This window comes from Meriones unguiculatus, chromosome 6, assembly GCF_030254825.1.
Source record: "Meriones unguiculatus strain TT.TT164.6M chromosome 6, Bangor_MerUng_6.1, whole genome shotgun sequence".
Taxonomy (NCBI): domain Eukaryota; kingdom Metazoa; phylum Chordata; class Mammalia; order Rodentia; family Muridae; genus Meriones; species Meriones unguiculatus.
The window spans coordinates 103,245,028-103,272,866 of record NC_083354.1 but is presented as its reverse complement, the minus strand read 5'-3'; the positions used below and the strand labels follow the sequence as shown (position 1 = coordinate 103,272,866).

Sequence of the window (27,839 nt, the reverse complement as noted above, 5' to 3'; positions counted from 1 at the left end):
ATCCACTTCACAGAGAAGCCATGTGAGAGATTTGATCCCTGGTTGTCATTAATGGCAATTTCTTCATGCCATGTCTCCTAATGCTTTCGTATCCTTTATACATCTTTTGTTTCTTTATACAGTATATAGTTATGATAAATTAAAAGAAGCTAAACATTTATGAGACAAAGAAGAATGCTGTAATTTAAATTCTTAGCACAGTTGTATTTTAGATCACTAATCCCGTGATGTGTTAGTTTAGCATTTTTGCTTCATAATGTCCTTGAATACTTAATGTCTGAGCAATGAAAGGCGTGCACAAGCATTTTACTCAAACGTGTCCTGGTTGAATTTATCCACTCCAGCTTCCTCACAGCATCTTTCTGGGTCTACTGTGTATCAATGTTCACCTTCACCAGGAAACTCTTTGCAGCTCTGCTTACACACAGTCCCAGAGGTTAGACACATTCATCTCATACATCCTTAAATAAAAATTAAGAAATAAAAAAAACATGTCCCTTTCATTGAAAAAAAAAAAACCCTCACTATTACTGATGTAAAATGTAATGAAAAAAAATCAGGTCTGAAGAGCAGGTGAGTTGGTAGAGTACTCCCCTAACATACACAAAGTCATGCATAAAACAAAGATTGTGAAATCAGGAAGAATACAAGTTCAAGTTCATTTTGGCCCTCAGGTAGGATTTTTGCTAGCTTTAGACACATGAGACTCTGTGTCATGGTAATTTTTAATTGTCACACTGATGTCATTTAGAATGACTTAGGAAGGAAAAATCATTTGGGGTAGATTAGGTTGGCCTATGGTCTATGCGCATAACTTCTATATTAATAGCAGAAGTTACAACCCAAAAGTAAGTGACATTATTTCCCGGGTCTGCTTTCTGGAGAGAGAGAGAAAGAGAGAAAAAGAGAGAGAGAGAGAGAGAACTAAATGTAAGCTTACATAAGGTATTCCCTTGTCTCTTGATTATGGATGCTATTTTTCCTGCTATTTCCAGAACCTGATTGACTTTCTCTCAGTGGTGGACTGTAACCTACTCTTGTGAGCTACAATAAACCCATTCTCCATGAAGCTGCTTTTGTCAGAATATTTACCATATCACCAGGAAATTAAATAAAGGTATCTTGACTGAAAATCATCAAACTAACAAAACATAAGTATCATTTTCTGTACTTTAAGAATGTCCAAACCAAATGTTTGTGTGACAAAGTGTATCAAGGTGTGTAGTAATAATATATTGACAGCCAAACACAGAGCTCTCTGACCTTAGAGAATCTAAAGTAACAATCCACTTTACTAAATTGCAAAGTGGTTGTAGGCACAATAATATGGCACTGATGATGAGTACTGATTATATATCCTACCCAAGAACCACTGTTCTGTGTATAAAGCCATGATTAAGTAGTAATGGAAAATAGGTTTCAGTAACACATCACTGAAAACAAGTTATTGATCAGATTTTAGTGCCTTTAATGTTCATTCTGCTTTTCCTTCACAGGAAACTTTTATCACTTTACAAAACCCTTAATGCTCTACACATAGAAACTGGCAACCATTTCCTCCTGTGTAATTTCTTTCTTAGAAGAGAACATGGAATTTATGACATTTTGATGGTGAATATGACTATAAACTTATAGATAAGTGTATTTACATTAATAAACCATAAGTAACATCTCAGGATGTAAAATTGAGACATGATATAATATAATTAATGTGAAAACACTTCCTAATGATTTGAGTTTTCATACTTTTTAGATAACATTAAATGTAATATTATTGTTTACTTCCTTCTATCAAAATCACTGAACTCAACTGAAGAAGTCGCTAGTCTTAGTTCAAACAAACAGACAGGAGGGGGGCTCAAGAGGAATTTCTGTAGTTGTTCCTGCATACGACAGTCTAGTCAGATGTGAAATTTAAACCCTGTCTTATATGCAAGTGCATGTGTAAACATACATTACAAACAAGAATGATAATGTTCTGAGACTTTGGAGGTTAAATACAACTAAAAACGTTGGCAAAACAATCATCTGGCCTCACATCATTAAAAACATGCCTCTACTTTCAACCTCTAAGAGAACAGCAGCCTATTCTAAAATTCAGTGGGCAATATCCTCATATTGGAAGGGAAGAAGAAATGGTCCCTCAACCATTACAGAGTGGGAGTGGACTGGAAATACTAGTCACTGAAAGCTGTAGATTCTCACTATTTACAGTTTGTAAAAAGAAATAGTTGTTAATGTAACAAAGTTAAAGAACAATAGGTAGAAGGGCAAACTGTCTAAAGACACATTTCAGATGGGATCTTGATTATCAGGTAGAAGTCAAGGAATCAGCATCTCTTGTCCTTTGTGTTTGTTTTTGTTGCTACCTTATGTACCAGTGTAGACCTCCAATTCATAAATTTTTTGGGGGGTTATATAGTTAAATGATATATATTGATCATGCACAACTCTCTTTACACCCCTCTTACATTTTCTAAGCCCCGCCTCCTTAGAGCCCCGTCCCCAAGTTTTATTCTTTCCTTTTTATAACCTACTAGATCCAATTAGTGTTTTTCTTATATATGTGGCCACCTGTTGGAATATGGGCAGCCTTCATGAACAAAACCACTAAAGAAAAAGGCCCTTGCATTATCCCACAACAGTCAGTAACTACTCAGCTAGGGAAATGTGTTATGGTTATTTTTACAAAACAGTGTTTATTTCTTTTAGTTTCCATCTTAACCTGGCTATCACACAAATAATTGAGACTCTTTTATATTTGTATAATAATAAGCTTTATAACACAATACCTCAGCAGTTATTACTCTATTATGAACCCTCTAAGCTAATATGGTTTGCTCCCAGCATACATTCCAGAGATACTTACACTTTGTAGTCTTTCTCCTCTAGCTCCTTCTCTGATGTCTCTTGGACCATTGCCCTGGGCTGAATCCCCCTACTTCCTCTTCTAACTCTTCCTCCCCTGGCTAGCAGGAAGTCCAGTCCTATTCTTTCCCCCGATCAGTGACTGGCTGGAAGCTGCTTTATTGATACATCAGAAGATAAATTGGTGAGCAGAGTCTATACAACATTGAGACGGGAGATTCTCAGAACAAAGATTGTAACCAGATATTGGTGGTACAGAAATCAACATTCAAATTACACAATAATCTTACACTTACATCTCCACCTTTTAGTCTAATAAAAGGCTCTTTCTCTTACAATAACAAACTGTATCTAATGCTAACAATTGTGAAAAATTAAGATTTGTATTTTTTGTGCCCTTGGATAAAGCATTTTACTATTTATCAATTTTTACCATCCTAAAAATTTTAAGTTTAACTCTGTGACTGTAACAATCCAGTCTTCAACCCCATCAGATTCTTAAGAAGGAATAAATATTACCTAAATTTGTAAAAAGTGCAGGCAACTGGCTTTTGAAAGTATTGAAATGACAGAGAAATTTCAGTCCCCCAAATTCTTTCATAATTTTGGAGCATCATCTTTAGCCTTCTGGCTCAGAATATTTGACAGATTTTTCTGTGAAGCAGGACTTATAAAGGACTTACCTACCTTGTCCTTGCAAAGCTCATCAGTATACTCTGTTGCATCCAGTTTGTCTAGTTTTGGACAGTATTCTATCTGTAATTGATGCAAGAGCATTTTTTTTTCAACAAGTGGCTATTTTGTCACTTATGAAGCTTTTGATGCTCTCTGAAGCAGAACGGAGATGCTGCCATGAGCAGACCTGTCTCATGTTCAAAAAACTCTAAGTTAATAAAATCTTTAAACATCATATCCTGTATATCTCTGAGGTTTTTGAAAACCGTCTATCTATCTAACTATCTATCTATCTATCTATCTATCTATCTATCTATCTATCTATCTTAGTTGAATTGTTTTGGCTATTTTTATCTGCCAAATTAAGAAACACTTTTTTAATTAAGTAAACTAGTATCTAACATTACCATGAGTTTGATTACCTAACTGCTAATATGCTTTTTTTAATTATCCTAAAAATTGGTAATAGCAGCTTGCAAAAGGACAAGCATTTAACATTGCAGTTTTAGGAATACATAAGTACAATATATCATTACATTGTAAGCAAATATAATACTAAATCTGTATTTATATATAAAGATCTATACCAATGTAATATTTTTGGTTCATTAATGTTCTTTGGTATAAAAGTAGATTCAATAATCTATCATTTTGCTTATCATTTCTAAATCAACCATTTAAAAACAATAATAAACATCTATCATCCATATAATCATCAAAAACCATGCAATCCCTCTTTGCTGTCCAGTCTAAGGATCTACATAACCATTTTAAAATTGTCTTAGATGCAGATTTTTGAGGAAGCTGTTATTGAGGCCATCTGTGAGGTAGGATCACCTGAGCTACTTGACTTTTTTGTTTGTTCATTTGTTTGTATGTTTGTGTTTTTTTGTTCTGCACCAAATTAACTTTCAAAGGTATTATTCATTTTTGTATTAATATATGTAAGGACTGTACACTAAGCACAGTTCAGTTAAAGAAAATTCTCTGTAAAATAAATTTTATCTATGCTGTTTAAAAGAATGGCATGATAAGTCCTGAAGAATTTGGAGCCAAAGACTTATTGGCCATGTATAGTTGAGGTCCTGGCTGGAGACAATTTCATGTTACAGTCAGTCTCAGAGCTATTTCCATGTGGAAGGATCAACAAATTATGTTACCTGTCCTGGTTGGTCTTCTTGATTTCTTTCCTTCTGTCTGCAGCCAAGATTCTTCAGATCTCCCCCTGTCAAACATGATTTCCGTCATTTTAGATGTAATGCATAGCTTTTTGTTTTCTCTTCAAACAACAGCCTATGCTTCTCCCTACTGAAACACATTTCCTGTTTTCCATTTTGGAGTTTGGACCTTTTATATGTTCATTTAATTCAACAGTCCTTTCTGAAATCCAGTGCATTTGTTGTTGTTGTTGTTGTTGAAGGGATTACATTTTGTTTATTTGTTGGTTGGTTTTTCTGTTTTTTTTTTTTTTTTTTTTTCCCAGACAGGATTTCTGTGTGTGTACCTTGGCTGTCCTGCACTCTCTTTGGAGACCAGGCTGGCCTCGAACACATAGAGTTCAGCTTGCCTCTGCCTCCTGGAATACTGGGATTACAAGTGTGCACCACCGTATCAGGATAAATCCAGTGTATCTTAGCAGGTATGCTTCTTATAGCATTTAAAAAATTTTAAATCAATAAATTATAATTTAACCCATTTGCGAGAGACATAATATTCCACTTCTGTTTTATGAAGACCTTTTAAAAATTGTTAGATCATTTCATAATTGTATGACCTGTAAGATTATAAGGTATATATGTAACAGGTTTCACATCATATATCTAAAAAGCTGTTGCATTACAATGGATATACATACTGACACACCATCAGCTCCAATTTGGAAAAGGCATCTCCCAAACAGCCACTATCTTTAAGAAATGTATAACCTTCATATCATAATCTCCAGAATTTACGGCAAAAGCTCATTAGAATTCTGAACATGAACATATATTTCAGTTCTCCAAACTCTGAAAAATGGAGCATATAAGCCAGTGTATGACCTTGTTCCAAGGTCACATCAAACAGGATCTGCATTCCTACTTTAGCATAGTCCTTTGTCCAGTAATTGCACATTAACAATGCACATGCAATATACCGTCTGACCATGTTTGCCTATAATCAAATCCTTTCTACTCAGCATCTCAGTGGGCTGCCATTCTGCAATTTCTGTAAGCTTTTGTGTATTTTCCTCATCTCAAATTACATATTTTGGTGTTATTATAAGTTCAAGATTGCATTTCTCTGAAGGTTCTCCGTTTTAATTTAAAGATTCCTCCAATCTCTGTTGTATAGCCTCTAATTTAGCATCTAATTTCTCAGTCTCTTCTTTCTCCAAGTCTGTCTTTTCCTGATCTCTCCCAAAGAGAATATAGAAAACTGAAATTGTCACTGAAAAAAGTTTTTATATGCTAAGAAAAACAAACTCAAAATGGAATCCAAAAGCACTTTGTCATTCTGTTTCCATCATTTTCAACATAGAAAAAAATCTTTCTGCATCCATCCTTCAGTTGAGGGACATCTAGGTTGTTTCCAGATTCTGAATATTACAAATAAAGCTGCTTTGAATATAGTTGAGCAAATGTCTTCGTTGTATGGTTGAACATCTTTCTGATATATGCTCAGGAGTGGTATAGCACTATTCCCCATTCTCTGGGAAAGAGCCAGATTGATTTTGAAAGTGGTTGTAAAAGTATACATTCCCAACAGCAATGGAGGAGGGTTCCCCTTTTTCCACAGCCTCTCCAGCATGTGTTGTCACTTGAGCATTTCATCTTAGCCATTTTGATGGGTGTGAAATGGAATCTTGACATCTTTTTGATTTGCATTTCCCTGATGACTAAAGACTTTGAGTATTTCTTTAAGTTTCTTTCTTTCTTTTTTTTTTTTTTTCAATGCAGTTTATTCAGAAACCTTGAACAATCCTCGGACCCTGGGGAAAGCCAGCCCACAGCTTAAACAGCCTCTGGGTAGCCAACCCAGGCGTACCACGTGGGCAATGCAGATAGGTCCACATACATGGAAGCAAGCCAGATCCTCAGCCTTAGCCAAATGTGGAATTGTTCGTGACAGAGAGCACTCACCATTGGGAAGGTGGAAGGCGGAAACCAGCTCCATCTTTAAGGCATAGCATTCTGCAGCTCTCTACAGTTCCCCCTTTTTGTTTTAGATGCATCAGGCAAGAGTAGAGGTCTGATCTCTGATATTAGAAATAAATTGGGACTTTGTACCGATGTTCGTTTGGGTGTCATCCACCCAAAGAGCATCAGACCCGTCCGATACCTTTTTCTCAGAGGCGGGACCTGGGGCATCAACCCGCATGCAACCAGACATGCTCTTCTCTGGGTCCAAAGCGGCTGACCCTGAGTGCAGTGCTTAGCCTCGCATCTTGAGGGTAACATTTTAGCTTTTTATGGTATCCAACCATGCTTGGGGAGATTGTCCTGCTTCAATGGCTGTAAAGGCCTGAATGATCAAGGCTGCATCACACTGTTGTGAGACTCTAATCTTGCATATATACCACAGGCAAACCAAGGAGACCAACACCAGAAGGCCTGCTAACGCTCCCATGCCCGCCCATTCCTTCAGATGATTCATGGCTGCAGCAATCCATGATGATAATCCTGTGGCTAGTCCTGCATCCACTCTGTTAGAATTTACTGTGACAATGGCCACTCTCAGCTGCTCCATCGTAGTATCGAATTCTCCAGTCCAATTACCTAAAATATAGCTCGACAATTGTTTAGACAGATTTGCAGCACAGGAAAAATTCTCATGTTATATGCTAGTGACTCAAAGTCCAGCATATTTTCATTGACAGCCAAGTTGAGCGATTTGCCATAGGGTATCAATTTGCTCCTGCAAGAGGTCAATCCTCTGATTGAACACCATCAAGCTTCCTTTTAGTTGAGCATTAATTCCTTTATGTACAACTAAGGCATGAGCTACATTGGCTAAATGATTGTTCAGGGTCTAAGCAGTCTGCCCAGTATGACTCATGGCTAGTGCCCCGGTGGTAGCTCCAACAGCCGCCAATGAGATGGTAGTAACAATGGTGGCTGTAGTTCCAAGATCCCTTTTCTGTCTGAAGAGAGTCATAGCGTGAGGGGCATCAACGGGCACAGGCACGCAGTGAGGCATGCGAGTAACCAGGGCATACCTAAATTTACTAGCATTCCAGCATTGGGCAAAAAAGCAAGTATCATCACCACAATTACTTGGCTCTATCTGGCTAATAATGAATAAAAATGGGGGATATAGACAAACAGGTGTGGGCTTATAAGAAATATTATGAGAAGCCTTAACCCCCTCGTTGGAACATCCTGCATCAGTTCTAGAACTAGCAGTGGTGGTGTCCGAGGTCTGAGTAGGTTCAGGAGACCATTGCCCCCAGGGGCGAGATCAGAAAGGAGAGGAGAACCTCCCCTATTCTTTAAGTTTCTTGCCATTCAATATTCCTCTCTTGAGAATTCTCCTTTAGCTTTGTGCCCTGTTTTTAATTGGATTATTTGGTTTGTTGGTGTTTAATTCCTTAATTTCTTTATATATTCTGAATATTAGCCTTCTGTCAGAATTAGGGTTAGTGAAGACTAACAGACTGTAGGCTGTTGTTTTGTTCTAATGACAGTGTCCTTTGATTTACAGAGCTTTTCAGTTTCATGTGGTCCCATTCATTGATCTTATAGCCTGAGCTCTTCGTGTTCTGTTCAGGAAGTTGTCTCCTGTGGGAATATGTTCAAGGTTCTTCCCCACTTTTTCTTCTAACAGATTTAGTGTGTCTGGTTTTATGTTGAGCTATTTGATTTACCTGGACTTTACTTTTGTACAGGGTGATAAATATGGATTTATTTGCATTTTTCTAGTTGTAGACATCCAGTTAGACCACCACTGTTTGTTGAAGATGCTGTCTTTTTGCCATTATATGGCTTTGGCCTCTTTGTCAAAAACCAGATTTCCATAGGTGTGTGACTTATTTCTGGGTCTTCAGTTTGATTCCATTGATCCACTAGTCTGTTTCTGTGCTAGTACCATGCCATTTTTATTACTGTTGCTCTATAGTACATCTTGAGATCAGGCATGGAGATAACTCCAGAAGTTCTTTTATGATACAGGATGGTTTTAGCTACTAGGGTTCTGTTTTTCCATATGAAGTTGAGAATTGTTCCTTCAAGGTCTTTAAATAATTATGTTTGTATTGTGACTGGAATTGCATTAAATCTGTAGATTGCTTTAGTAGGATGGCCATTTTCACTATGTTAATCCTACCAATCCATGAGCATGGGAGATCTTTCCATCTTCTGAGATCATCTTTAATTTCTTTCTTCAGAGATTTCACCTTCATACGAGCCTTTTACTTGCTTGGTTAGAGTTATACCAAAGAAAATTTATCCAATTAAATACTATTCAGCTATTAAAAACAAGGAAATCATGAAATTTGCAGGCAAATGGATAGAGCTAGAAAAGGCCACCCTGAGTGAGGTAACCCAGAAGAAGAAAGACGTGCATGGTTATATAAGTGGATACTAGCCATATAATATAGGATAACCATACCAAAATCTACAGACCTAAAGAAGCTAAACAGCAAGGAGGACCCTTGAGAAGATGCTTACTTCTCATTCAGAAGAGAAAACAGAATAGACACTGGTAACCGTAGAAGTGAGGGAAAAGTATGGGAGCCTACCACAGATGTCGTCTAAAAGACTCCACCCGATAGGAAATTAAAGCAGATGTAGAGACTCACAGACAAACTTTGGTCAGAGTACAGGGAGTCTAATGGAAGAAGGGGCTTATAAAAGGATCCTGAAGAGATAGGAGTCACACATGGAGACCCACAAAGCCAAAAAAGCTGGGCCCAGGTGGGACTGCAGAGACTGATGCATCAACCAAAGGCCATGCATAGAGAGGACCTAGACCCCTGTTCAGATGTGGCCCATACAGCTCAGTCTCCATGTGGCTTCCTTAGTAAGGGGAGAAGAGAAGGTCTCTGACATGAACTCATTTGCCTCCTCCTTGATCACTTCTCCATGGTGGGGCTACCTAGCCAGCTCACAGAGGAAGAGGACGCAGACAGTCCTGACGGGACCTGGTAGGCTAGGGTCAGATGGTAGGGGAGGAAGTCTTCCCGTATCAGTGGACTATGGGAGAGGAGATAGGGGAGGAAGAGGGAGGGAGGGTGGATCCTAGAGGAGATGAGGGAGGGGGCTACAACCAGGATGTAAAAAAAGGGAATAATTGTAAAAAAAATAGTAGTAATAATAATAACATAAAAAAAGAAAAAGGGGAAAAAGAATATTCTTTAATCTCAAAACATCTTGAAAGAATTTACTTTCTTAGACCCAGTTTTCCTTCTAGATCTTAGGAGTTCAGATGCTTCAGGCTTCTCTGTCTCTGGTACTTGCTCCTAGGGTGTGGCTTTTTTCCTGCCTCCCTCACTGGATCCTGACCACTCCCACACTCTGGGAAGTTATTGGTTCCACAAGTGTTTGCTCCTCTGGCCTGCTTGAGTCAGGCCAGCAAGAGCCTCTTCTCAAAGAGATTAGCTTCTTTCCTTGGCTAGGAAAGTTTAGCTTTGAGAAGCTTGCTTGTGTTAAAGAGTCATTTTTATTTTATTTTATTTATTTTATTTTATTTTATTTTACTTTATTTTATTTTATCAAGGGCTTTCTAAAAGAAGTCTCTCTCTCTCTCTCTCTCTCTCTCTCTCTCTCTGAGTTTTTCTTTAGTTTTTGTTTTTCTGCAACAGGCTGGAGGGGGGTATATGTTTACTCAGGAATCTGTGAACAGCTGCCTTAGAAACTGCGCAATGAAGAGAAGTAAGAACTGCTCTGTAGTTACTTTCTATGTAAATTCTGGCCTACTTAGCCAAAATGTTATGGTTATTTTTACAAAACATTGTTCATTTCTCTTAGTTTGTCTCTTAACCTGGCTATTACATAAATGATTGCGACTTTTTTTTTTTTTACTTTTTTTTTTTTTTTTTTTTTTACTAATAAGGGTCATAACACAGTAACTGAGTAGTTATTACTCTATTATTAACCCTCTAAGCTAATCTGGTTTCCTCCCAGAACATAGCCCAGAGATACTCACACTTTGTAGCCTTTCTCCTCCAGCTCCTTATCCTGTTGTCTTCAGGATCTTTGCCTGTGGCTGAATCACATGGCTGAATCCCCTAACTTCATCTTTTAACTCCTCCTCCCCAGGCTGGAAGGAAGTCCAGCCTTATTCTCTCCCCGCTCAGTGATTGGCTGTAAGCTGCTTTATTGACATATCAGGGGACAATTGGGGCAGAGTTTATACAACATTGAGACAGCAGATTCTCAGAACAAGGTCTATGACCAGATTTACAGAAGTCAGCATGTGAGTTACACAATAACCTTATGCCTACAGGAATGAAGTCCAGAGTTCCTCTTCATTCCAGGGAGAAAAAAAAATTGGATGAAATATTGTGCACATATCAGAGAAAATGGGTGGGTACAGCTACTGTGAATTCATAGGTGCAATGGTTCTTTCATGTCCAGAAGATATTATTTCCCTGAAAATCTTCCCGTATTCTTGATTCTTCATAGAGCCTCATTGGGGAAGGTATGGCTATTAGAGACAGTTTTTGAAAGCATAATCAAATTAAAATATGATTATATTGTACAGAATAGTTAGAGCTAAGATGCATACAATTTTGACCTTCGGAATAAGATACTATGATGATACTAAACAGTATAAACAATAGTAGGAGAGCAGCTGAAATAAGATTTTGGATTTATTTTTGTAGACTTTATGTGTTGTATTTTTTGATCGGATATTTTTGTCTTACTGGTCTTTTGCTTACACATTACAGTTTCTCACGTAGTGTTCTTGTGGGTTTTTTAATGTGTATGTGTGTGTGTGTATGTGTATGTGTTCAAAAGAGAGAAAAGGTGTTTCTTTCAAATTTTTGGCCTGTCTGTTTTCTAAAGGGAGAAAAATAGAGTATGGTTTAGTAGGTGAAAAGGATGGGATGTTATAGGAGGAAAGTGATAAGGGAAAAGCATTTTCAGTATATATTATATGAAAAATATTCAGTTAAAAGAAAAACAAGGATGGGCTCTTCCATAATTGCTAAAGAGTGGAAGAATGTCAGGCAAATAGTGTCATGAAACAATAGAAATGAGCAGAAAAGAAAGGAAATACAGAAAACAAGAGTATGCAGCACACATCTCAGAATCACAGTTGTGTAGGTGGAAAGAAAGAAAAGCCCACACAAAAGAGACCCAGATAACCTTGCTGAAAAGATACTTGCTTTCCTACTTACAATTTATACAAACAATAATCATAATCAGACTGGCAGTGTGATATCTTAGCAGCAGAAAGACATTCACTGTGTCACACTCTTCAGAGGTCATAATGCTGTGGTTGAGCACTATTTTAAAAGTGAACATAACGTGTAAGAGGCACCACACAGAGGTCCTAATGGTATAGAAATATGACAATTCATGGACCCTAGAGTCAACAAGCCACAGCCTAAGAGTAAGGGTTCACTGCAGGAGGCTGTTAGGAAAAGAAGGATAGCTCAAGTAGCAGGATGTTTGGCTTGGGCAGTAAAAGGATGTTGTGTGAGAAGCCTCATTCTTGATGGGTAGATTGTTGAATATGGTAATGATAGCTGTGGGTTCATATTGCAATAGGCTCATTGTCAATATGAAACCCTACTGTTACCCACATAATTGCGCTGAGGTTGACTAGCACAAGGATTGACAACTGATCTGTGCAGCTTCATTTATCCAGCAGGATACTTAATGGAAACTGGGTTAAAAGCAAGAACATTAGTACATGTTATTTATAAGGATAATGTGCCCTCTCAGGAGGCTGTTTATCAGCTGATGAAGTACACTCCCCTCTCAGAAGGCTGTTATCATCTATGGACAAAGCATTCCTCCATCCCACAGTTGGGTCTATAACAAAAACACAGCCGTATAACACAACCAAAACTTCTACTACAAGTATGGCTGTCAGAGAGGTGTCAAGATGGTTTAATAACCACAAATATATAAACGCAATTCAACACAATAAAATGAATGGCAACTGATTGTCATAGCCAGTCCTGATGAGACCTGATAGGCTAGGGTCAGAGGGAGGGGGAGGAGGACTGCCCCATCAGTGGACTGGGGGAGCAACATGAGAGAAGAGAGAGGAAGGGTTGGATTAGGAGGGGACAAGAGAGAGGTCTACAGCTGAGATACAAAGTGAATAAATTATAATTAATAAAAAAATTAAAAATTAAAAAATTAAAAAGATGCAGAAAAGAGACTTTAGAAAATTCAATACTATCTCATGTTAAAAATCAGCATACTACATGTATAAAAACATTTTAACAAAGTAAATTTGCTTATGACAAATCAGTCAATATTATTCTGAGTGTGGAAAACTTGAGATTGTGTTCCTTGAGGTCTAGAAAAAGATATGGATGTGAACTGTCATCAATATTATTCATAAAATTCATGTTACCATGAATTTTTTAACCATGTTTAAAAAAAAAAGAGTGAAAATGAAACTCATACAAACAAAAATAAACTAAATATTTTGTGTTTGTAAGCAACACTATTTCATGTACAGAAAATTCAAAATGTCTAGTAGAAATATGTATGTGATAAATAAATATAATATTTGGTGTTACCAAACCTCACATAAATTAGCAGAATTTTAAAATAAAAGAATTTAAAATTTAAACTTCAGTAGTAACACTGTAGATAAATCCACAACCCAAGAACACACTGATAACACAGGGAACATCAAGGAAGACAGTGTTGAAGGACTGCAAGAGCCAGAGGAACTTTGCTCTGAGACAGTCTCCCAGAAATGACAGAAGGCTACACCCATGATTCAGTTACTTGGCTGCCTAAACAAGATCTAAGCAATGACAGCATAAATAGACAAACTAATATATACGGGAGACATTACATGGGCCACCGCTATATAAAGAACACTGGCAACAAATGACTAGTGAGAGGGAGAGACTTATTCTTTCCCAGGGATGAGCCTTCTCATTAGTTATTTAAAAGGAACAGATTAGCCCTGAAAATGCATACATACGAGCAGTACTAGCAGCAGGGTGTATTTATATATTTCTGTATACATATGCAATAGTGAACACCAAAAAGATACCATCAATTTGATAGAAAGAAAGGGGAAGAAATGAGGAGTTGGATGAAGGGAGCATGTGAGGACAGGGAAAGGTTGGATTTATATATTTATAATTAATTAAAAATATAATTAAAATCTGAAATGAAAAAATATAACAAAGTACATTTCCATTCACAATGACAACAAATTAGAAAAATAAATCACATTAATGACCTTAAACATATGAATAAAATCACTCAAGGAAATTAATGATATGAAGAATGAAAATTATAGAACACCGATAAAATAAATTGAAAAGGAAATACAGTGTCCTGATATGACTTGATGAGCTAGGGTGGGTTGGTGGGGGGGCTCCCATTTTTCTGAGAAATAGAAGGAAATGGGGAAAGAAGGAGTGAGGCTGGGATTGGAAGGAGGGACAAAGGGCTACAATCAAATGTAAAGTACATTAATTAATTAATTAATTAAAAACTGGATTATTTTAGCTATTCTGGTTTCTTGTCATTCTATATGGAGTTGAGAATTGTTCTTTCAAGGTCTGTAAAGAATTGTGTTGGTGTTTTGATGGGAATTGCATTGAATCTGTAGATGGCTTTTGGCAGGATGGCCATTTTCACTATGTTAATCCTACTGATCTATGAGCATGGGAAATCTTTCCATCTTCTGACATCTTCAATTTCTTTCTTCAGAGACTTAAAGTTTTTTCATGCAGCTCTTGCTTGCTTAGAGTCACACCAAAGATCTTTATGTTATTAGTGGCTATTGTGAAGGGTGTTCTTTCCCCAATTTCTTTCTTGGCTCTTTTGTCTTTATATACAGGGGGTTTCTGATTTTTTTTTTTTTGAGTTGATTTTGTATCCAGCCACTTTGCTGTAGGTGTTTAGAGCAGAAGGAGTTCTCATGTTGAATTTTTGGGGTTGCTCATGTAAACTATCATATCATCTGGAAATAGTCATACTTTGACTTCTTCCTTTCCGATTTGAATCCCCTTCATCTCCTTTAGTTGTCTTATTGCTCTAGCTAGGACTTCAAGTACTATGTTGAAGACATATGAAGTGAGTGGGCAGCCTTGCCTTGTCCCTGATTTCAGTGGGATTGATTTTAAGTTTCTCTCCGTTTGGTTTCATGTTGTTCTATAGGCTTGCTATATATTGTCTTTACTAAGCTTAGGTAAGTGCCTTGTATCCCTGATCTCTCTAGGACTTTAAAAATGAATGAGTGTTGGATCTTATCAAATGCTTTTTCAGTATCTAAGGAGATGATCATACATGGAGAGGACCTAGATCCCCTGCTCATATGTGGCTGATTGGCAGCTCAATCTCTAAGTGAATCTCCGAGTGAGAGGAGTGGGGGCTTCCTCTATCATGAACTCACTTGGTTGTTCTCTGATTACTAGCCCCTGATGATATAGCCTTGCCAGGCCATGGAGGAAGAGGATCCAAACAAAATTGATGAAACCTAAGAAGCTACGGTCAGATGGCAATAGTGGAGAACTTCTTCTCTCAGTGGACTAGGGGAAAAGGATGAGGGCAAGAGGGAGGGACAGTGGGAATGGGGGAGTTGAGGCAGGGAGCTTCAATAAGGAAATATAATGAATAAATTGTGAAGAAAAAATTAATAAAAGAAAGAAAAAAAACTGGGAAAAGATGGTCTAGTTTCTTTATCAGATAATTAAAAGTTGATGATGACTAAATTTTAGCTGCTTTATAATTGCTCAAGTTTCTATAAACTTTATATCTTTAATTCAAATGATAATTGGTAGCTGGAAATAGAAGATTCTAATTCGGGAACTATTTTTTTTTTAGTATTAGTTACAGTTTGTTAACTTTGTATCCCTGCTGTATCCCGATCCTTCTTTCCCTCCCATTCCCACCCTCCCTCCGTGATCTCCTCCCTGCCCCTTTCCAAGTCCACTGATTGGGGAGGACCTCCTTGCTTTTCATTTGACCCTGTTTTATCAGGTATCTTCAGGACTGGCTGCAGAGTCCTCCTCTGTGGACTAGCAGGGCTATTCCTCCCTCGGAGGCGGGGGTCAAAGAGCCCGCCATTGAGTTCATGTCAGAAACAGTTTGGGAACTCATTCTATACATACATCTTAGAGCATTGAGCATCATGATCTGAAAATGGCTCCTGAGTCTCTGAGACAAGGAAACTAAATAGACCCTCATGACTGAAAGGTGCTGAGAAATTGTTACTGTAAAACCAATCAATAAAGATAAAAACATGGAAAATGAGAACTTCAGACAATCTCATTATATCTAGAAAGGAATCTTTCAGCAACACAATTTTAGTTCCGTTTTAAACAACCAGAGACTATAGTTGGCTGCTGCCTAAAAATAGCTCATCAGACAAAATCTGTCTTTTCACAGGAAGGAGTTATCATTATAGGTCTTTAGAAGCAGAGCAGCCATTGGAAAATAGAAAATATTTGAAAGTAGAAAGAAGGCTGTCATAAAAGCGTTGACTCTGGTAACATTGATTGAGTCACGTTTCCTGAACACAGACGCTGAGCCGTAACTCCACTTACATCATGTGTCTATGGGGCTATATTTTCATGTCCATGATCACTAACTGTGTCAAATAAGAAAGGAACTCTAAGATTGTAAATGGTTATGAGCCTTCATGTGGTTACTGGGGATTGAACTCAGGACCTCCAGAAGAGCAGCCAGTGCTCTTAACCTCTGAGCCATCTCTCCAGCCCTGAAATTCTTTTTATTTTCCCCAAGACAGGGTTTCTCTGTGTAGCCTTGGCTGTCACTAGGTAGACCAGGCTGGCCTCCAACTCACAGAGAGCTGTCTACCTCTGCCTCCAGAGTGCTGGGATTAAAGGCCTCTGCTACCACCACCTGGCTAAGAAGGGGACTCTATTGAGTTATTTTTCCATATGACTGAATGAAATACCCATAACAGAATTCAAATGTTTATTGTGAAGTTAGGAATTTCTTTGTTTTTTCAATCATTGTGCACCAAATGTGTTTGCTATCTATAACACTGCAGCACATGTGTTGTGTGCTGATGACAGAGAGTGAACAAGGTAAACATTCCCCACACACAACTGAGTGACCATATAAACATATAAATGATATGTTTATTTATATGCTATTTATTCCACTATATGATAAATACATCAGTGTGGTTGTTAAGACATTCTCAGTCTAGAAGAGGAATATGTTTTAATTGAATAAAATTTTAGACATGAAATAGAAGATAAATAATTAAGAAAGTCCATATTCAAATTCAAATGTATATGAATCTATGTGGAGAAGTTCATTTGTAATAACAGAATTCTAACCTAGCAGGGAAATAAATGTCAGCTTATTTAGTGAATGTTGTAGATTTGAGTATATGTTAAAATTTTACAGAAGTGTTAGAAAATCATTGATGATTATATATATATATATACATATATATAAATCATTGATGATTTTATATATATATATATATATATAGTTTTAGTTGGGGTTTCTGTTTCTGTGCAGAGACACCGTAACCAAGAGAACTCTTATAAAGGAAGACATAATTGGGGCTGGCTTACAGGTTCAGAGGGTCATTCCATTATCGTCACGGAGGAAAGCATAAAGCATGGCAGTGTGCAGGCAGACATGGTATTGGAGAATCAGCTGAGAGTTTACATTGGCAGGCAGCAGGAAGCAAATACCACACTGGGCATGGCTTAAGCATCTGAGACCTCAAAGCCCACCCTGCAGTGACACACATTCTCCCCCCACACACACCAAAAAAGCCACATCTACTCCAACAAAGCTACACCTCCTAATAATGTCACTTCCTATGGGCCCATGGTGGGCATTTTAATTCAAACTATGCTTTATATAAGTGTGTGTGTCTATGTGTGTCAGTATTTATATCAATTCCTGATATAATAATGGCATGATCATAGGTGTGGAGGCACCAAATTTCACTTCTGGACAACAGTGACCCATCTGAAGTAGCAGGACTGTGTTAAGTTTGAATTAGACTCACAGGCCATAAGATAAAGGATGATAGCCCGAAATGAGAGGGCATAGGATACAAGAATTCTGTAATTTATCAAGCAGACATTGATAACCCAGACAACATTTTCGGGTAGAGGGTGCCAACAGCAGAGCTCATTTTTAAAGGCCTCTCTTATGGGCATACAGAGATAAGATTTTAGAAACTGATTGGAAAGGTGTGAGTAGACAACCTCAGAGATGTGCATACCAGGTTAGTGGCTATGGTGAGAAATCAGGAAGATGGCTTGATTACAAAGAGAAAATGAGAACGGAAGGACCCGCACTTCTAAAGCCACGAATTACAGATGGAGAGGAATAGGGATATGGTGATGGAAATGAAATCACACAAATTGGCTCTGGTCTAAGGAATCAAGGGAATGCTTCTCATTATTTCTCATTAATTTCCAGAAGGTTGGAAGTTGAACATGGAGCTGTGATGTGATCAGACACAACTATCAGTGATCCTACACTTAGCAGAAATGAGGCAGAGGTATAATTCTAGGTGTACAGTCTCTATAAAACTAGAAGGATACATAGTCTGCATTTGCAAGTTGCACATAAAAGATTAACATATTTAAGAGTTATATGTGAACTAAGACAAATCTCCACCTGGATAGACAGGTAAGATTATCTTTTTATCCCAGTATCTAGCAGAGGTTCAGGAACTCAGCAGAGAACACACGCTAGACAAGGTTAAATGTCAAGGCTTTCTGTTAGTGTCGCCATTAGTCAGCTCAATTGTCTAATAGAAACGAATATGGACAACATATAAGAGACATTGTATAATATTAATATAGATTTGATAAATGATGGTAAGATAGTTAATAGTCAATAGACTTGTTATTTGTAAAAACAAAAAAAAATGGAAATAATTTGGTCTGTAAAGTCAGAGTGGAAAGCAATTTTCTGAGATCAGGATTTACTGTGGTTTGCAAGGGAGTTTCCAAAGAGCAGTCTTCCACACAGATCTATCAGGCAGGTCACGTAAATGTTAAGTATAGCATACTCAGTAATTGGATTTTTTATCCAGCATGGAGATGATACTGTTTCTTGTCTAGTATTACATCAGCAAAAACAAGTCACAGGCCAGTAAGAGCAGTTAAATCAGATCAGGACAGGCACGCCAATGTGTCTGTATGTTTGTATTCACACATAGCTTTATGACTCTGAAATCCAATCTGTACACTCAGCAAGTTCTTATAAGTAGCCCCAGCTGGAGTTAATGGGCAGTGATATTTCTGCTTAAATGTGTTCTAGGATAAATTTATACTGTAATGCTTTGATATAATGTAATATAACAGTATTTTTTCAAGTTTTTTGTATGTTAAGAGATTATTATAATCACTGAATTATTGAATTGACTAGATAGAGAAGAAAGGTTTTAAGAACTAGTAGAAAAATAATAGCAGAGCTAATGAAAATAAGCTTTAAAACAGTGGTACTTTAAATTTAGGTTGTGGTGACATAGTGAATGAAAATATCCTACCTTTCTCTACCTCATTTATGATCATTTGATTTTGATGGATCTGTTATAAATTTTCCCATGATGAGATTAATATAATCTAATTAAGTGCAAATATAAAAGAAATGAAATTTTATTAGTTTCTTTATAATAAGACTTATAAATGTTCTGAGATTTCAACACATTTTTTAGAGAACTCTTAGATCCAAGGGCAGAATTCATTCTCTAAAATCTCACTACTATAGCTAGGCATGGTGATGCATCACTGTAATCCCATTAGTTAGGCTTAAACAGGGGGATCCTGAGTTCTAGGACAGCTTTGGCCACACTGTCAGTTCAAGGCCAGCCTTAAACCCTCAGTGAAACCTTTTGCCTGTAAAAAATGAAAGCCCAAAGAAAAGGAAAACCTCTCAGCCAGACTGTAGGAGCTGTGAGTAGATTTCTGAGTGGAAAGCAGATAGCTGAATAACTCAGGTGCACAGGACCTCTGAGAAAGCTAGCATCCTGCTGTCCTGCCCCACACTTACTGAGAGTCACCTAGGACTCTGCTACATGGTTTTCAACTCACAATGAACTCACTGTGCCTCCCCTCCTCTCTCTTTCCTCTCTTCCTCTTTGTCCTCCTCACTTTCTCTCTTTTCATCTATCACTCCATCTCATCTTTCTTTTTTTGTTTTTTATATACAGAATAAGCATAGAGTTCATCTTGTGTCCTCATGAAAATGCATTTTGCTTAAGAAGGCAACTTACTAGATTTATGAGCAACAACTAAAAATACATTTCCATATTAAAAATATCTGTATATATTCTAATATGCTGAAAAGAACCAAAACAAACCCAAATTAAAACAACCCTTCCCCAGGTATCCCCTCCTTAAAATGCCAACAATAAAAAATCAGTAGCATCCACTCAGGTAGAAAGACAGCTCCAATAATTCCTTGATTCTGTCCTCTGGTTTCCAGATTCATACACCTGAGGATTCCCTCTAGAACTGCAGCATTTATAAACCCCGACTAGAAAAACACATGTGCACCTCACCCAGCCCTCGATTGTGGCATATGTCTATTGTACTCTCTCCGTAGCCAAAACTATGTTTTACCTTCATTCAAAAGTACCTGTGTTTGATAAAATGATTTACCGTATATGAACATTCATTATTATAAACATGGATGTCAAGGCTGGGGTGGAACTCACTGGCACAGAGTCTGCTAAGCATGTGTAAAGCCCTGAGTTCAAGCTTCGGCCTACTCACACCCGTAAAGAAGGAAACAGAGCCCAGGGGAGCTAATGCTTGCAAGCCTGACAGCTACAAAATGGCCAGCTAGACCAGAAAGACCTGCAGGATTCCAGGGTCAGACAATGATATACATGATGGGCCTCTATACACATGGGCATGAGTTTTCTGGAATATTTGTACACATCTGCCTCACATATGTGAACATGTATAAACACACACATGCACACATACATGTTTAAAAAAGGAAGAAAGGCAAAAACAAAAGAGGGCCAAGGAGGGTAAGCAGAAGAAAGAAAGAAGGAAGAAGGAAAGGAAAAAGACAAATGCTTCTTTTACTTTAAGTCAAGAAGAGATAATAATTTCTGAATGGATAAGAACTTGCCTTAAAGCAGGACTTCAATAGACATTCAGAAGCACAACCACCTTGAAGTGGTTCTGAGATTGAGGCTATCCAGATTTCTTTTTTTTCTCTTTTTTATTTTTTTAAGTTATTTTTTTTTAATAAATTACAGTTTATTCACTTTGTATCCCCCTTGTAGCTCCCTCTCTCATCCCCTCCCAAACCCACCTTCCCTCCCCACCTCCTCCCATGCCCCCCTCCAAGTCCACTGATGGGGGAGGTCCTCCTCCCCTTCCATCTGATCCTAGTCTATTAGGTCTCCTCAGGACTGGCTGCATTGCCTTCCTCTGTGGCCTGGTAAGGTTGCTCCCCCATCAAGGGGAAGTGATAAAAGAGCCAGCCACTGAGTTCATGTCAGAGACAGTACCTGTTCCCATTACTAGGGAACCCACTTAGAAACTGAGCTACCATGAGCTACATCTGTACAGGGGTTCTAGGTTATCTCCATGCATGGTCCTTGGTTGAAGTATCAGTCTCAGAAAAGACCCCTGTGCCCAAATTTTTTGCTTTTATTGCTCTCCTTTTGGAGCTCTTGTTTCCTCCAGGTCTTTCTATCTCCCCCCTCTTTCATAAGATTCCATGCACTCTGCCCAAAGTTTGGCTATGAGTCTCAGTATCTGCTTTGACACCTTGTTGGGTAGACTTTTTCAATGGCCATCTGTGGTAGGCTTCTGTCCTGTTGCCTGTTTTCTCCCTCTTCTAATGTCCATCCTCTTTGCCTTTCTGAGTGAGGATTAATCTTACCCAGGATCTTCCTTCTTGCTTAGATTCTTTAATCAAAAAAGATGAGGAGGGGTACTTTGTTCTAATCATAGGAAAAATCCATACGGAGGACATCACAATCCTGAACATCTTTACCCCAAATACAAGAGCACCTGCATTAGTAAATGAAACATTATTAAAGCTTAAATCACACATCGATCCCAACACCTTAATAGTGGGAAACTGCCACACTCGACTCTCACCAAGGGACAGACCATCTAGACCGAAGCTAAATAGGGAAATAATGACACTTACAGAGGTCCTAAATCAAATAGACTTAATAGATGTCTACAGAACTTTTCTCCCAAACTCAAAAAAGTATACCTTCTTTTCAGCACCTCATGGAACCTTCTCAAAAATTGGCCATATAGTCTGTCACAATGCAAGCCTCAATAGATACAAGAAGATTGAAATAACCCCTTGTATCCTATCAGACCACCGTGGAATAAAATTAGATTTCAACAACAACAGAAATAACAAAAAAGCCTACATACACTTGGAAATTAAACAACTGTCTACTCAATGACAGCTGGGTCAGGGAAAAAATGAAAAAAGAAATTCAATGAAAATGAAGTCTAGAACTCATTGGCACAGGAGACAACTTCCTGAACAGAACACCAACAGCATAGGCTCTAAGAGCAACAATCAATAAATGGGACCTCATGAAACTGAAAAGTTTCTGTAAAGCAAAGGACACTGTCATCAAAACAAAACGACTGCCTACAGATTGGGAAAGAATCTTCACTAACCCTTTATCTGACAGAGGACTAATATCCAGTATATACAAAAAACTAAAGAAGCTGAAAAGCAGCAAACCAAGTAATCCAATTAAAAAATGAGGAACAGAGCTAAACAGAGAATTCTCGACAGAGGAATATCGAATGGCAGAGAAACACTTAAAGAAATGCTCATCCTCATTAGCCATCAGGGAAATGCAAATCAAAAGGACCCTGAGATATCACCTTACACCCATCAGAATGGCCAAGATGAAAAACTCAAGCTACAACACTTGCTAGAGAGGTTGTGGAGAAAGGGGAACCCTCCTCCACTGCTGATGGGAATGTAAACTGGTACAACCACTCTGGAAAGCTATCTGGCGCTTTCTAAGACAAATAGGAATAGTGCTTCCTCCAGACCCAGCTATACCACTGCTAGGTATATACCCAAAGTTTGTTCAAGTACACAAAAGGGATACTTGCTCAACCATGTTTATAGCAGCTTTATTTGTAATAGCCAGAACCTGGAAACAACCCAGATGTCCATCAATAGAGGAATGGGTACAGAAATTGTGGTATTTTTACACAATGGAATACTACTCAGCAATCAAAAAGGAGGAAATCATGAAATTTGCAGGCAAATTGTGGGATCTAGAAAAGATCATTCTGAGTAAAATATCCCAGAAGGAGAAAGACAAACATGGGATATACTCACTTATATAGACCTATAAGATATGATAAACATAATGAAATATACACACCTAAAAAAGATAATCAAGAGAGCGGACATGGGGTAAGATGATCAATCCTCGTTTAGAAAGACAGATGGGATGTGCATTGAATGTATGACAGGAGTCTACTGAGCGCATCTGAAAGACTTTAACTAGCAGTGTTTTCAAAGCAAAGACTCATGACCAAACCTTTGGCAGAGTACAGGGAATCATAAGAAAGAAGGGGAGTTAGTCTGATGGGGAAAGGATAGGAGCTCCACAAGGACCAAATATATCTGGGCACAGGGTCTTTTCTGAGACTGACATTCAACCAAGGACCATGTATGGATATAACCTAGAACCTCCACTCAGATGTAGCCTGTGGTAGCTCAGTAACCAATTGGTTTCCCAAAGTGAGGGGAACAGGGACTATTTCTAACAGGAACTCAATGACTGGCTCTTTGGCCTCCCCACCCCCGAAGGGAGGAGCAGTCCTGTTAGGCCACAGAGGAGGGCTTTTCAGCCAGTCCTGAAGATACCTGATAAAACAGGATCAGATGAATGGGGAGGAGGTCCCCCCCTATCAGTGGACTTGGAAAGGGGCACGGTGGAGATGAGGGAGGGAGAGAGGGACTGGGAGGGAATGAGGGATCAGGACACAGCTGGGATACAGAGTTAATAAAGTGTAACTGATAAGAAAAAATTAAAATTCAAAAAAAAATAAAAACTTGAAAAAAAAAGAAAATAAAGGAGCAACTTACCCGAACTTGTGGGACACAATGAAAGCAGTGCTAAGAGGAAAGTTCATAGCACTAAGTGCCTCCAGAACGAAGTTTGAGACATCTCATACAGACAACTAAATGGCACACCTATCCAGAGTTCTGACTGCTTCCTTTCACATTTTCAGGAGCTATTCTCCATTTTTATTAATTTGGAGTTTGATCAAAAAGTGAGCTCACTGTAGTTACTTGGTTATGAATAGAAGATAATAGTTTTTAAGCATATCAATGGAGCCTCTATTAATAGAGTAAGATACCTAATAATTATTATTATGTCAAATCTCAGTGTACAGTGTAGAAGGGTCAGGTAGCTCAACTGAGACCTAGGATACTCAGTGGATGTGAGAAAGCCTGAAATGATTCCTTTGTGGGCTTTAGCTTTAATCTTCAGATGTCAAACATCAGGATTAAATAAGAGTTTATTAAAGTAAATTTTATTCACCTGATGTAATTGTATTCTCAGAAGCTTACTGCCTCCTCCTGCTAGCCTGAGCATAGCCCTGGAAGCTTCTAGCCTTTGTGCAACTTAATCTAGGCCTACAATGATTTCAGCCTCTGAGACTTACTTCTGAATAAGCTCATTCTCTTCCAGTTCTTTCTGAATTCTGACTAGTTGGTTGAACTCAGCAGTTCTCGGTCAAACTCCTCTCTGAGCTGACTGATTCAAACTGACCTCTCTCAGCTTCTTGCTGCATTTCTGTTTTGCCTCCAAGCAACTCTAGCAATCTGTTCTGATCTTCTGGCTCTTCTCATTATTTATCTTATTCTGTCTTCACCTGTGTCTAGCTTGTTCTCTCCAACTAGTTTCTGTGAAACTCTCCCAATAAAATTGCCTCTGAATTACATGAACCGAATTGCTAGAAACTCAGCTCCACTGCACAGCCTCTCAACTCACTCTCAACCAAACTGCCTAAACAGCACTGACTAGAACTCAGAAATCTGCATGCCTCTGTGTTTGAGTGCTAGGATTAAAGGAGATCTCTGAACCTAAGTTTTCTTTACCTGAAACTTGCACTATTCCAGGCTGGCCTTAAACTCAGAGATCTGCTTGCCTATATCTCCTGGGCTTGTATTCCAGCCGGAACACACAGACCTAGAAGGTCTTTGTATATGATGTCTCGCCAGAGGAGCCATGTTATGTTAAAATCCTCTACAAGAGTGTGGTCCTCTTCTTTCTTGATGAGGGCATATATAAGGATGGGAATGGAGGTGGGATCTGGGTGTGCATGTGACCCAGGTCACTTTTCTGCTGGTATGTGTCTGTATTTCAGAGGAATCTGACTTCCCGCTGGTGGTCTCGATTGACCTGACTTTTTTTTACATTTTTATTAATTTATTCATTTTATACTCCAATCATAGCCCCTCCCTCCCTCTTCCCCCCTGTCTTTGTCCCCTAGTCCTCAGAAATGGGGAGATCTCCTCTCTTACCAACTGACCCCAGACTATCAAGCCTGTTCAGGACTGCCAGTAACCTTTCCCTCGCTGGTCTGGCAAGGGCCCCTTTCCCTGGCAAGAGCAGGCAATAAAGTTCATGTCAAAGGTATGAATTCAGTGGCTGGCTCTTTGATCACCTCCCCCTGAGGGGAGAGCAGCCTTGCCAGGCTACAGAAGAGGACAACGCAGCCAGTCCTGATGAGACCTGATAGGCTAGGGTCAGATGGAAGGAGAGGAGGACCTCCCATATAAGTGGACTTGGAGAGGGGCATGGGAGGAAAAGAGGAAGAGAGGGTGGGATTGGGAAGGGAGGAGGGAAGGGGATTCAGCTAGGATACAAAGTGAATAAAGTGTTATTAATATAAAAAAATAAAAATTTAATTTAAAAGTACAGGTCCTGGTCCCCTTACTAGGTGACCTACATGGAAACTGAGCTGCCCATGGGCTATATCTAAGAGGCAGGTCCTCTCCATGCATGGGCCTTGTTTGGTGCATCAGTTTGTAGTTCCTCCCTACTGGCCCAGATTTGTTGGCTCCGTTGGTCTTCTTGTGGTACTCCTGTCTTCTCTGGGACCTTCTATCCTTGTGCCCACTCTTCCATAAGACTCCCTATGCTCTGCCTGAGGTTTGGCTGTGAGTCTTGACATCTGCTTCGATCCCCTGCTGGGAGGAGTTTTTCAGAGGACATCTATGGTAGGCTCCCATCGTATTCCCACTCCTCAACAGCTTCTGCTGACTACTCTGTTTGCCCTTCCACAGGTTCTTATTTCCCTAGTAATGTATTATGACTGCTCCTTAGTTCCTGACTCTTAGTTTGAAAAAGTTACTAAGAGGTACTTGGAGCTCTGTGGTACCTTAGGCAACCCCAATAGGGCTCAGATTCCACGTGTGAATCAAGTAAAAACCCTAGCGTTTTTGTCTTGTCCTAATTTTGGAAAGTCTATACTACAAATGAGCTTCTGATCAGGAACCCCATGCTGAGGGACTGCAGGTGGCTGCCCAGCGCCGAGGAGCGGTGGTGTAAGCAACTCTGTGTTACTCTCCTTGCAGTTAATTAGCACCACGGACACATTTTACTAAGCACACCGTGTTTAATTTACAGACACATAAATCATTGGCATGTTCATTTGGCATTTCAACATGAGAGGGACAAAGCTTTCTCAGTAGCTCTTTTGGAAATCATATCCATTTCCAGAATGAACTGGCCAGGACCCAAAAGGAAATTTAAGAACAAAGCAAGGGTGTGGAACAAGAGAATCCTATAGCCATCTACCTCATGGACCAGGGATATTTCATTTGGTTGTGTGTTTCGTTTTATTTATTGTGTTAGACGTTTTATTTGTTTGTGTGTTTGCTGAGTCTCTCTCCATTTGAAGGTATACAGTGAAGAGCCCCTCCCTTCAGAGCTCGTCTGAGAGGGAACCTGTACTCAGATTTTGCTCTAATAGGTCTTCTGCTGAGGGCTCCCAACAGCCACCTGCTACTTGTAAACCCACCACTCTGTTTTCTTTTGTAGAAGTGGCATATTTTTAAAAAGCGGACTGTTTTGGAAGACCTAGAACAATACCTGTTGTAAAAAGTTGCCAAGTGATGATGAGAGACCTTCTTGCTAAGTATATTTGCATGAAACTTCAGGATTATTTCAATGATACAATCTCCGGCTTAGTTTGTACCCACAAAATCTGGTATTATTTTGATGTCTACTCCTGCTAAGCAGGAGCGAAAGTACCCACCTATTTTATTTCCACATTTTCCCTTTTTTAGCCAAATAGCCAAGACTTGACTAAATTTTGGGAACAGTCATATTCCTTGTGTGGAGATGAACACGTGCAACCATTTGGTTCACAATTACTCAGTAGATGCCAACCTGGAGCAGGGGGAGGAAAAGAAAATATACAGGTAAAGTTAAGGAAACAGGGTGATACGGAGGGTGTGTCTATTACAGAGATGGCACAGTGGCAGCAGTGAGGAAGGTTGCCAACTTTCATGGGAAATGAAAGACATTCTTGTTCAGAAGGCTGAAGGTCCCGAGGAAAGCAAGAGCTGTTCCCTGTCTTCAGTTAGCTGTAACTTTGGCTACTGGATGCTTCTGAGGGGTTGCCTGTGAATGAAGCAGAAAGAGGGGAGGGGTGGGCAGTCTTCTTGTCTCATTGATTGGCACTCCGCCCATGCGAATTTTTCACGGAGGGGTGTGTGAACACTCTCATCTGAACACATTGTCTAGGTATCTGTAGCCTCAACTGCTTCAGACACTGATTTTGGATTGTGATTAAAGACTATACATTTCAACGGTCATATAAAAGACAGAAAAAAGGGAAGACTAGGAGATAGATGAGAAATACTAAATTGTTTTTAAACTTGATGTTCTGTAAACCAGGAAATTCGTCACACATTTCTCTTTATTAGCCTTGGGAAACAATGTTTCTGAGGTAGACTGTGTCTCAGTACATAATTGATACAGCCCTAGCCTAGTTAAAGCATTAAATACAGGTTAAAATCCTTTAGTCTGGCAAGCTGCACTGAATTATGAATCCTGTTGAGGTATAATGCACCTTGCAGTGTTCCACCATCTCTTAAAACATGCTGCTTCTCCACGCTGCACCTCACCCACACAGTAGAGGAAGGAGTTAAAGGTCGTCTTGTATTTCTAATTGA

General features: G+C 38.8%; 2 long non-coding RNA genes across 8 annotated transcripts in view; one reads left to right on the top strand and one right to left on the bottom strand.

The window, feature by feature from the left end:
* The window catches only part of LOC110542629 (uncharacterized), a 106,883-nt gene extending 96,093 nt beyond the window's left edge, over window positions 1–10,790 (bottom strand). For 5 of the 6 annotated variants that reach the window (XR_009592449.1, XR_009592446.1, XR_009592450.1 and 2 more), the window contains exons 1-2: window positions 10,666–10,790; window positions 4,704–4,768 (exon numbers count right to left, since the gene is read on the bottom strand). This is a non-coding gene — a long non-coding RNA (uncharacterized LOC110542629). Of the gene's footprint in view, window positions 1–3,555; window positions 3,625–4,703; window positions 4,769–10,665 lie in introns of all 6 variants that reach the window. The other variant, XR_009592451.1, reaches the window with a different exon arrangement.
* Window positions 1–27,839, top strand: part of LOC132654744 (uncharacterized) — a 229,602-nt gene that overhangs the window by 171,655 nt on the left and 30,108 nt on the right. The window lies entirely within an intron of this gene.